Source organism: Nicotiana sylvestris, chromosome 2 (genome assembly GCF_000393655.2).
Source record: "Nicotiana sylvestris chromosome 2, ASM39365v2, whole genome shotgun sequence".
In the NCBI taxonomy this organism is placed as follows: Eukaryota; Viridiplantae; Streptophyta; class Magnoliopsida; order Solanales; family Solanaceae; genus Nicotiana; species Nicotiana sylvestris.
In genome coordinates, this window is record NC_091058.1 from 181,767,873 (window position 1) to 181,776,638 (window position 8,766).

The following is an 8,766-nucleotide window of genomic DNA, read 5'->3' on the forward strand; positions in this document are numbered from 1 at the left end:
TCATGTTACAGTATGAGTTTAGACTCAGGAAGACTAAGTGATTGTGTAATGTGTATGACGGTGAAAGGTATACAAAAATGTTAATTGGAGGCAAGGTAGGTGGGTTATCTCATGCGGAATAATCTACGTAGGTGTGTTCCTTATAATGTTGAGTAGAGAGTTTCTTTTCTACTAACAGGGTGTATGTGTTGAGATTTGGATTTGACTCTAATTGAGAAATTTGAGTTGATTGTCACGAGAATGAAGGTGATCTTAGTAGTGGAATTGAGGTATTTTACGGTCTGTGTTACCTAAAGCTTGTGAAGAATTTTTGTTGAACTAGTTGTAGTAATATGGCAATATTTCTGAGTTTGATGACCTGCGTGGCCTGGTTGAATTAGAGGAATTTAGTTATGATAGCTTGATTAGGAGAAAATGGATTTTCAAGTGTTCTTGATGGTTTCTACCATGGTTTAAAATAGATACTTTCTGTAGGTATGGGGAACGTGTTGTGTATTGTGAGTTCCTGTATATTTCTTCATTATTGATGGGGTATGAAGGTTTTGGAGCGAGGTTCTGTTTAATGTGGGATTTCTTATTGGTACTTGGTTGGTTTGAGTGGTTATGGTGATCGAGAATGGTGTTGCAAGTATACGGGTTGTGTAGTATGTTATGCGATTATATCTAGGGTATTGTTATGGCTTGACACAGTTTGTTCGGACTTATACAGTGTGTGTGTATGTGAGATTCGGGTCTTGAAAAGAATTCTGGATGTTAGAAATTGGGCTCCAAGGATTTAGGGTAAGGTTAAAGTAATATTTATTATTCACTACAATGGGTTTAATGTGTTTCGGAATAATTGGTTCCAACTTCTTCTTTTTTATGAATTATATGCCCTACCGGTATGAGGGTTCGTTATGTGCTATGAAAAAAAAATATTTACGAAATTTATTGAGAAGAAGAAAGAAAGGAAATTGAAAACTGCAGTTGGCACAATATGAAATATTTAAACCGGGCTGCAAGCCGCGGTGGAGGTTATGTAAGGACAAGGTCCTTGTGGTAAATAATTATGAGTTTAAAGTTTTCCTTTGTAAAGTTTAATTCGTACAATAATATTAAAGGGAGTCATGCCAGTTAGGTTGATTTGATAATTCTTGTATATTTTATGTTCATATTCAGCCATTTTCATACTGTAAACATTGAGTTTTAGCTTATGAGATGAGTTCCCAGGTGGCATTAAATGTGACTCATTAATCCGAGTAAGTAATAATGAGATCTTCATGCCTCACATTCTGTTGTCAGTATTGTGAAAATTTGAAATGAGGTGGTTGTTAATATGAGATTTATTGATAATGATGGAATTATTTATGAACAACTATTAAGACCAGAAATGTGGTTATGATCATACAAATGATGCGTTTCATGTCAAGATATCATTGTGATAATGTCGGGCTTGTAATGTGGTGATAAGTGTTATTGATATACTTGTGGTATTTGTTGGATTGTGGACATGCTGTTAGGAGTTATTTTGGTGTTACTCTGATAGGTGGATAGGCCCAATTACAAGGGAGACTCTGCCGAAATATTTGAAAAATCTGGGAGTTAGTCAAATTTTGGGGACTTAAGAAAGTTGAAATGTTGGAAGAATATCTAAGATCTATATGAAGTCGTTCGGTTCATTTGGTTGTGGATTGTGGGGTGTTGTCCCGGCTATGGTGGTAGTTCTTTCATGTTATGAGAAGAAATGACTTATTACGGGTCCAGGAAAGGCTATCAGCCTAGTTCAGTGCGAGCAGAATCGACCTGAAATGGGTGAATGGATTTAAATAGGATTATGGGCTTCATGTGAGTCAGATGTGTTCATTTTAGTATAGCGATCCTCAAGGAGGGGTGTTGGAATATCATATGTTGTTCTGTGTTCGTCAACTCATGTAATATTGTGATTGTGCCATGTGTGCTGTGAAACGGCTTGATAAATTCCTATTCTCTGGGGAAAAGTCCATATTTGTTGTGTGAGTTGAGCAGTCTATTCCTGAATCATTTCCTTATGTATCTTGTTCGCATTATGGCCTATTGGCGCATTTTTGCATCATGTGAGACCGTTGGTCATTGTATGTGGTGATTGGTTGTCTGAGCAGCTCGTACTAGGTGAGGCGAGACTATTGGTATCGGGGACCATTGCAGTGGGATTATGTGAGGTATATTACAGGGTAGTTACCAGTATTTGGGTAGTAATAAGGTGATGATTTTAGTCAAAAAAGAGAGAATTAATGTTTGGTTAACTCTGCAATTGGTTAGAAATTTCTGCACATCTCCTTCGTTGTGGTTGTATCGTCAACATTATAACAGAATGTATAGGTATATCATCATACGCATTGGGAGCATCAGAGTCGTAGAATTTTGGCTATTAAGGTTCATGGAGTGTCATTGTGGTTAGATGGTGAATTATGCGATGCATGGTGCTAATTCAACAAAGGTACGCAGTCGTGTTCTGGTACCTCGTGTGGTAGTTGATACAGTGTTTATATACAGGGAACAGGTCTGGCGGAGAATTTCAGGTGTTGGAATTGTGTTCTGAGCTTATTGTATGGATAAAAGAGGATATCTGCAGATTTGATCAAACTAATGCGTCCATATGAGTTGTGGTAGCATGGGCAGGTGCACGAGGTGTTAAACAGTTATTTCAGATAACTTAAGAGCAGTTCTTGGAACGTTCAAGGACGAGCATCTATTTAAGTGGGGGAGAATGTAATGATCCGACCAGTCGTTTTGAGCTCTAGCGCGTCGTTCAGTAGTTGGAAGTCATGAACAGCTTCATTTCAGGTGTATTGACTTGTATGTATGGTCAGAGTTGAATTTCGGGAAATTCGGAGTCAAATTGGAAAGAAACTTTTCATTGCGGCAACCTTAAGTTGAAGAACATGGCTAAGATTGGAATTTTGAGTAAACGACCTCGGAATTGGGATCTGAAAGTTCCAGCATGTTCGTATAATGATTTCGGACTTGGGCGTATGTTCGGATTTGGTTTTGGATAACCCGAGAGCATTTCGGCGTATATTGTGAAAGTTAGTATTTTAGAAGAATTTCATAAATTTGGGTTGGAAGGCATTTCAGAGTTATAGATGTCCGTTTGAGATTCCGAGTCTGGGAATAGATCGGTATGGTGATTTTGAAGTCATTTGGCTAAATATAGAAATTTGAAGGTTTTTGAGAAAATTCGACCGGAAGTGGAAATTTTGATATCGGAGTCGGAATGTGATTCCGAAAGTTGGGGCAAGTCCGTAATGTCGAATGTGACTTTTGTGCAAAATTTGAAGTCATTCCGGAATGATTTTGGTAAGGTTTGAGACATTTAGTCTCTTTTAAGGAAGCTTAAGTTGGAAAAGTCAATCGGATATTGACTTATGTGTTAGAGAGCTCGAAATGCAAATTTTATGGTTCGGATAGCGTCGTTAGGTGATTTGGGACTCAGGAGTGTGTCCGGAATATTTTTGTGATGACCGGTATAGAATTAAGCTTGAATTGGCAAAGTTAGTATTTTGGCGAATTCTGGTTGATAGGTGAGATTTTGATTTGAGGGTCGGAATGGAATTCCGAGAGTTTATGTAGCTTCGTTATGTCATTTTGGACTTGTCTGCAAAATTTGAGGTCATTCAGACTAGTTTTGACGTGTTTCGGCATCGGATGTGGAAGTTAGAAGTTTCAAAGTTCATAGGTTTGAATCCGATGCGAATTTGGTGTTGTGATATTGTTTTGAGCGTTACGAAGGTTGGAACAAGTTTAAAAGATGTTATGGGATATGTTGGCATGATTGGTTGAGGTCCCACTGGCCTCGGGTGAGTTTTGAGTGGTTAAACGGACTATTTCATCTTTGAAAAAAATTGCAGAAATATTTAGGCTTCTGCTGTGCCCAGAAAATTTCAGGCGCGAGGTGTCCTGTTTGGAAGCTCATATCTTGTAATATATAAGAAATACGAAAAATTGCAAAACCCGAAAGTTGTAGCCCTTACATTCTAGTTTTCAGAAAGTTAAACCATTTGTGATTTTGATATTATCTCAGAAAGTTATGATGGATCGAAAATGGATGGTAGAGCGATTTCGACAGAATTTACGGATGCGCTTTAGAAGCTCATACCTCGGGATATATAAAGAGTTATATGGTTTACAACCTATCAAATTAAAGATCTTCGAGTCTAGTTTCTATATCTTCAAACCATTTGTCATTTGGATATTTATACAATATGTTATGGGTGTTTAGGCAGAAGGTGTCCGACAAGGGAAAATTTTAATAAGATGTACAACTTGTATAGCACAAGTGCAAGGTACAACTCGACAAAGCACGGGCAGATTCTTTAAACACGGATTTGGCTTATTTCTTTCATTTCTTTCATTTGGCTTGGATTATTTTGGAAAGGATTTCAAGGGAGATTTCATCAAGCATCAAAGGTGAGTTGTTTCGACTTATTTCCAAGTTAAATACATGGATTAGAGCTGAAAACTCAAGTAATTTATGGACAAAAATAGTGGTTTAGGGCTTGAAACTTAAGAGAATTAAATGGAGATTTGAGGGGCATTTGAACTCCGATTTTGGTAAATTTGATATGTACGGACTCGTGGCGAGACGAGGAATCCGGTGATGTGAATTTCGTAATTTTTCGAGAAGTGGGCCCGGGGCTCGGGTTTTGCAAATTTCGTGATTTTCGATATTTTTCGAGTCTTTTCGATTGGGTTATATTCCCTTAGCCTATTGTAATGTATTCGTTGTGGTTTTGACCAGATTCGACGCGCGAAGAGGTAAATTCGAGAGGCAAGGGCATAGCGGAGTAGACGTTGGACCGTCTTGAGGTGAGTAATGATTTTAAATGATGCACTGAGGGTTTGAAACCCCGGATTGCACAACATACTGCTATGTTGAGATGAGACACGCGTTGTATGACGAGCGCGGGGTCATTTACTATTGGGGATTGTGACTTGGTCCATCCCAGTTGATATTTTTACCGCGTAATTGATAAAGATTTATTGTTTTTCACTATGATTGGGCTTATTGCCATATTTGGGCTTCGTGCCAATTATCTGAAATCTTTTGTGAATTTACATCACTATTTTCCTCACGAATTGAAATATTATTTGAACTCAGTCCAATTGAATTATATTATTTTGTGAACTCAGCTACATTTATACTCAACTCGAGATTTAATGATATTTATAATGTTGTTGAGCTGAGCACTATTGTTTTACTGATGCCCAAGAGGCTTATGATTATTTTCTGGACTGATTGAGGCCGAGGGCCATACGTGAGGATATGTTGAGTGATGTGAGGAGGCTTTCAGGCCTCGAGTGTTATATGAGGAGGCTTTCAGGCCTCGTGTGTGATGTGTGAAGGCTTTCAGGCCTATTGATATTGCGCTTGGGCTGTAGGAGCCCCTCCGGAGTCTGTACACACCCCCAGTGAGCGCAGGGTACCCAGGTGAGTTGGGAGTGGGCCCGAGAGGCCGTTGCTTGTGTGTGGTGAGTTGGGAGTGAGCCCGAGGGGCTGATGTTGTGTGCTGGTGAGTTGGGAGTGAGCCCGAGGGGCTGATACTATACTGAGATTTACATATTGAGCCCGAGGGGCAAGCTTTTGATTTATCCTTACTGTGGAAATTATTTGTCTTTACTGTTTTAAAAGAAGAATTATCTGATACTCACTATTTTACTGTATAACTGATTTTACTGCTTGGGATAGCGCTATATTGTGCCGTTATGAGATTTCATGTTTTCAGTCGTTATTTATTTTTATTACTCACTGGGTCGGAGTACTCACATTACTCCCTGCACCATGTGTGCAGATACAGGCAGAGCTGAGTTCGCTCCTGAGCGCTGATTCTTTCCAGACCAGGCGGTGACTAGGAGTAACGAGGTAGCTGTTGACGTCCGCAGCCCCGTTTTCTCCCTTATCTTTGTTATTTATGATAATTCCAGACTTTGTAAAATATTAGTAAACTCTGTAGTAGCTCATGACTTGTGACACCCCGATTTCGGGCTGAGTTGGGATGGTTTTCCTTGTTCTATCACGTTTATTTCGCATTTAAGATTATATTGCCCATGATTTAGACTTATTCCTGCTAAGTAATTATAAAGAGATATTATGAGAGACTGATGGTCATCGAAAATCACAAATTCTCTGACATCATCAAGCTCGGGGAAAGGATCGAGGAAGGAATCAAGAGCGGAATAGTAACAAATTTCGAGGCACTGCAAGCCACAAATAAGGAACTCCAATCCGATGGCATATCGAATAAGAGAGATGTCGGGGCAGGGTCCAAAAACTCCCCTCACATACCAAACACCTCCACCCGCATATCAAACACCTCCACCTACATAACAAGCATCTCCACCCACATACCAAGCATCACCATATACATATCAACCCTCTTCTCCCAGATATTCTCAACCAGCCGCAATCTATCACACCTATAATTTCCAACCATCCTACTTCCAATCACCACTAACTCGCCAAAGTTATCCAAGACCAAGACCTAATTTCGACCGCAAGCCACCCAAACAATTCATCGCCATTGTTGAGCCCATCGACCAATTGTACGAAAGGTTAAAGGCCGTAGGTTATGTCACTCATATTCCTGCTGTAGCGCTGGAAAATCTATCCCAATTGGTCAATCCGGACAAAACCTGTGCATACCACTCTAGTATGAAAGGGCACACCACTGCTGAGTGCCGAACATTGAAGGATAAGATTCAGACACTCATTGACAACAAGGTCTTACAATCAAAGGAAGCCGCACATAATATCTGTAACAATCCCCTCCCTGATCATAGAGGCAACAATGTGCATATTATAGAAACGAATGAGGAATGGGACCCCGAGGGGTCGATAGGGCTTATCCGAGAAGGCGATGACTTCAAGGTGGAAGTTACACTTACTCCTATTGTGGTTCATACTTAGGCACCTATTGACATTGAGGTAACTGCATCAGTTCCATTCGAGGTGAAGTAACTCCAACAGCTGCCATCTCCGCTCCATTTGAAGTAGAAGTGATCACACCTTTTACTGTGACGGTGTCAACCACACCCCCATTCAACTCAAAAGCGATACCCTGGGATTATGTCGCTGAGGCTCGGCGAAAAAGGAAGACTAAGATAGAGGAATATGACGCCGCACAAGGGATGACTAGAACTAGAAGATTCTACACACCTGAACACCTGGGAGGTTCAAGCAAGGATGCCACTACTAGGCAGCCTGTCATTCAGACCAAACCGAATGACTTGTGGAGGAAAGTACAGGCAAAAGAGTATTCTGTTGTCAATCATCTGAACAAAGTCCCTGCTCAAATATCTATCCTACTACTGTAGAATTCAGAGGCACACAAGAACGCCTTGATGAAAGTATTGACCGAGGCATATGTACCCAATAATATCACTGGTGGATAAATGGCCAACATGGTCGGACAGGTACTAGAAAGCCACAAGATTATCTTCCATGAGGATGAGTTACTGCCCGAAGGTCTGAATCATAATCTAGCACTGCATATTACGGTACAATTTGAAGACAAATTCATTGCTAGGGTCCTGGTTGATGGGGGTTCTAGTCTGAATATTTATCCACTGGATACCCTGAAAAGGTTGGACAAAGGGTTCCATGAAATACGAACCGGAAGCATGAATGCGAAGGCTTTCGATGGGTCCTAGAGGGCCACGATTGGGGAAATCAACCTTTGCTTGCAGATGGGACCAACTTGGTTCGATGTTGAATTCCAAGTGCTTGACATACTAGCCTCATATAGTCTTTTGTTGGGCCGCCTATGTATCCATGCTGCTGGAGCCATACCCTTCACACTACATCAAGTCGTAAAATTCAAATGGAACTGTCAGGAGGTAATCATTCATGGGGACCGGAGCAATCCCATCTACACTAGTCAAACCATCCCGGCCATCGAACATAGAAGGAGGCTAGGAGGGGAAACTTATCATCACATTGAACAGGTCAATGCCGTCAAGAAAGATAAGTGGTGGAGTAACAAAATAGAAATCATATTGGTATGGTCCGGATATGAACCCGGCAAAGGGTTGGGAAAGAACCTCCAGGGTATCACCAAGTCGATACGACTGAAAAATCATGGTACCACCTTTGGGCTCGGATACCAGTATACATGGCTGGAGTACAGGGAATGGTCGCCTCCATGGCATGGAATGTATTACCCTCTTGAAAACCCAATACCCCCTTTGGAACAGGCTTTCCATCAGGCAGACACAATATGGGGAACTGCCGAAGAAGAAGCAGTAGTTGGGCTGAAGGATTTGTTCATGGAAGACGAGGATATGGACTGCAGTGCCATAATTGAGGAGGGGGAGGAAGAAGTCCTCTCCATTTATACCATGGCAAAGGGAGCTATTCTCAGCAACTGGACCGTCACACCATCCCGAGCCCGCCGAGTCCCTGGATAGCTTGGCAGAATTTATAAGTCGTTCTACGCATTTTATTTTTTAGCAATTTTGTTTACAGATTTCTTTATTTTAAAATAAATGCTCGATCCACCAAGCCAAGCTTTGTTTGAACAATTTCCTCAGTTTTAATCAAATGCATTTATACTTTATCATTATTCATTACTATTTTTATAATTTTCCTTTCTAGGTTATATTACTTTTCCTAATGAGCCAGTTACTGTGACATGTAATAAGGCAATGCAACATGAGAATAGTGACTCAGAAGAAGAAGATGAGATACCCGAGAAAATTATCAGAGAAGTTGAGAATTTTGAGAACAAGCCTAAATCAAACTTGGATGAAACA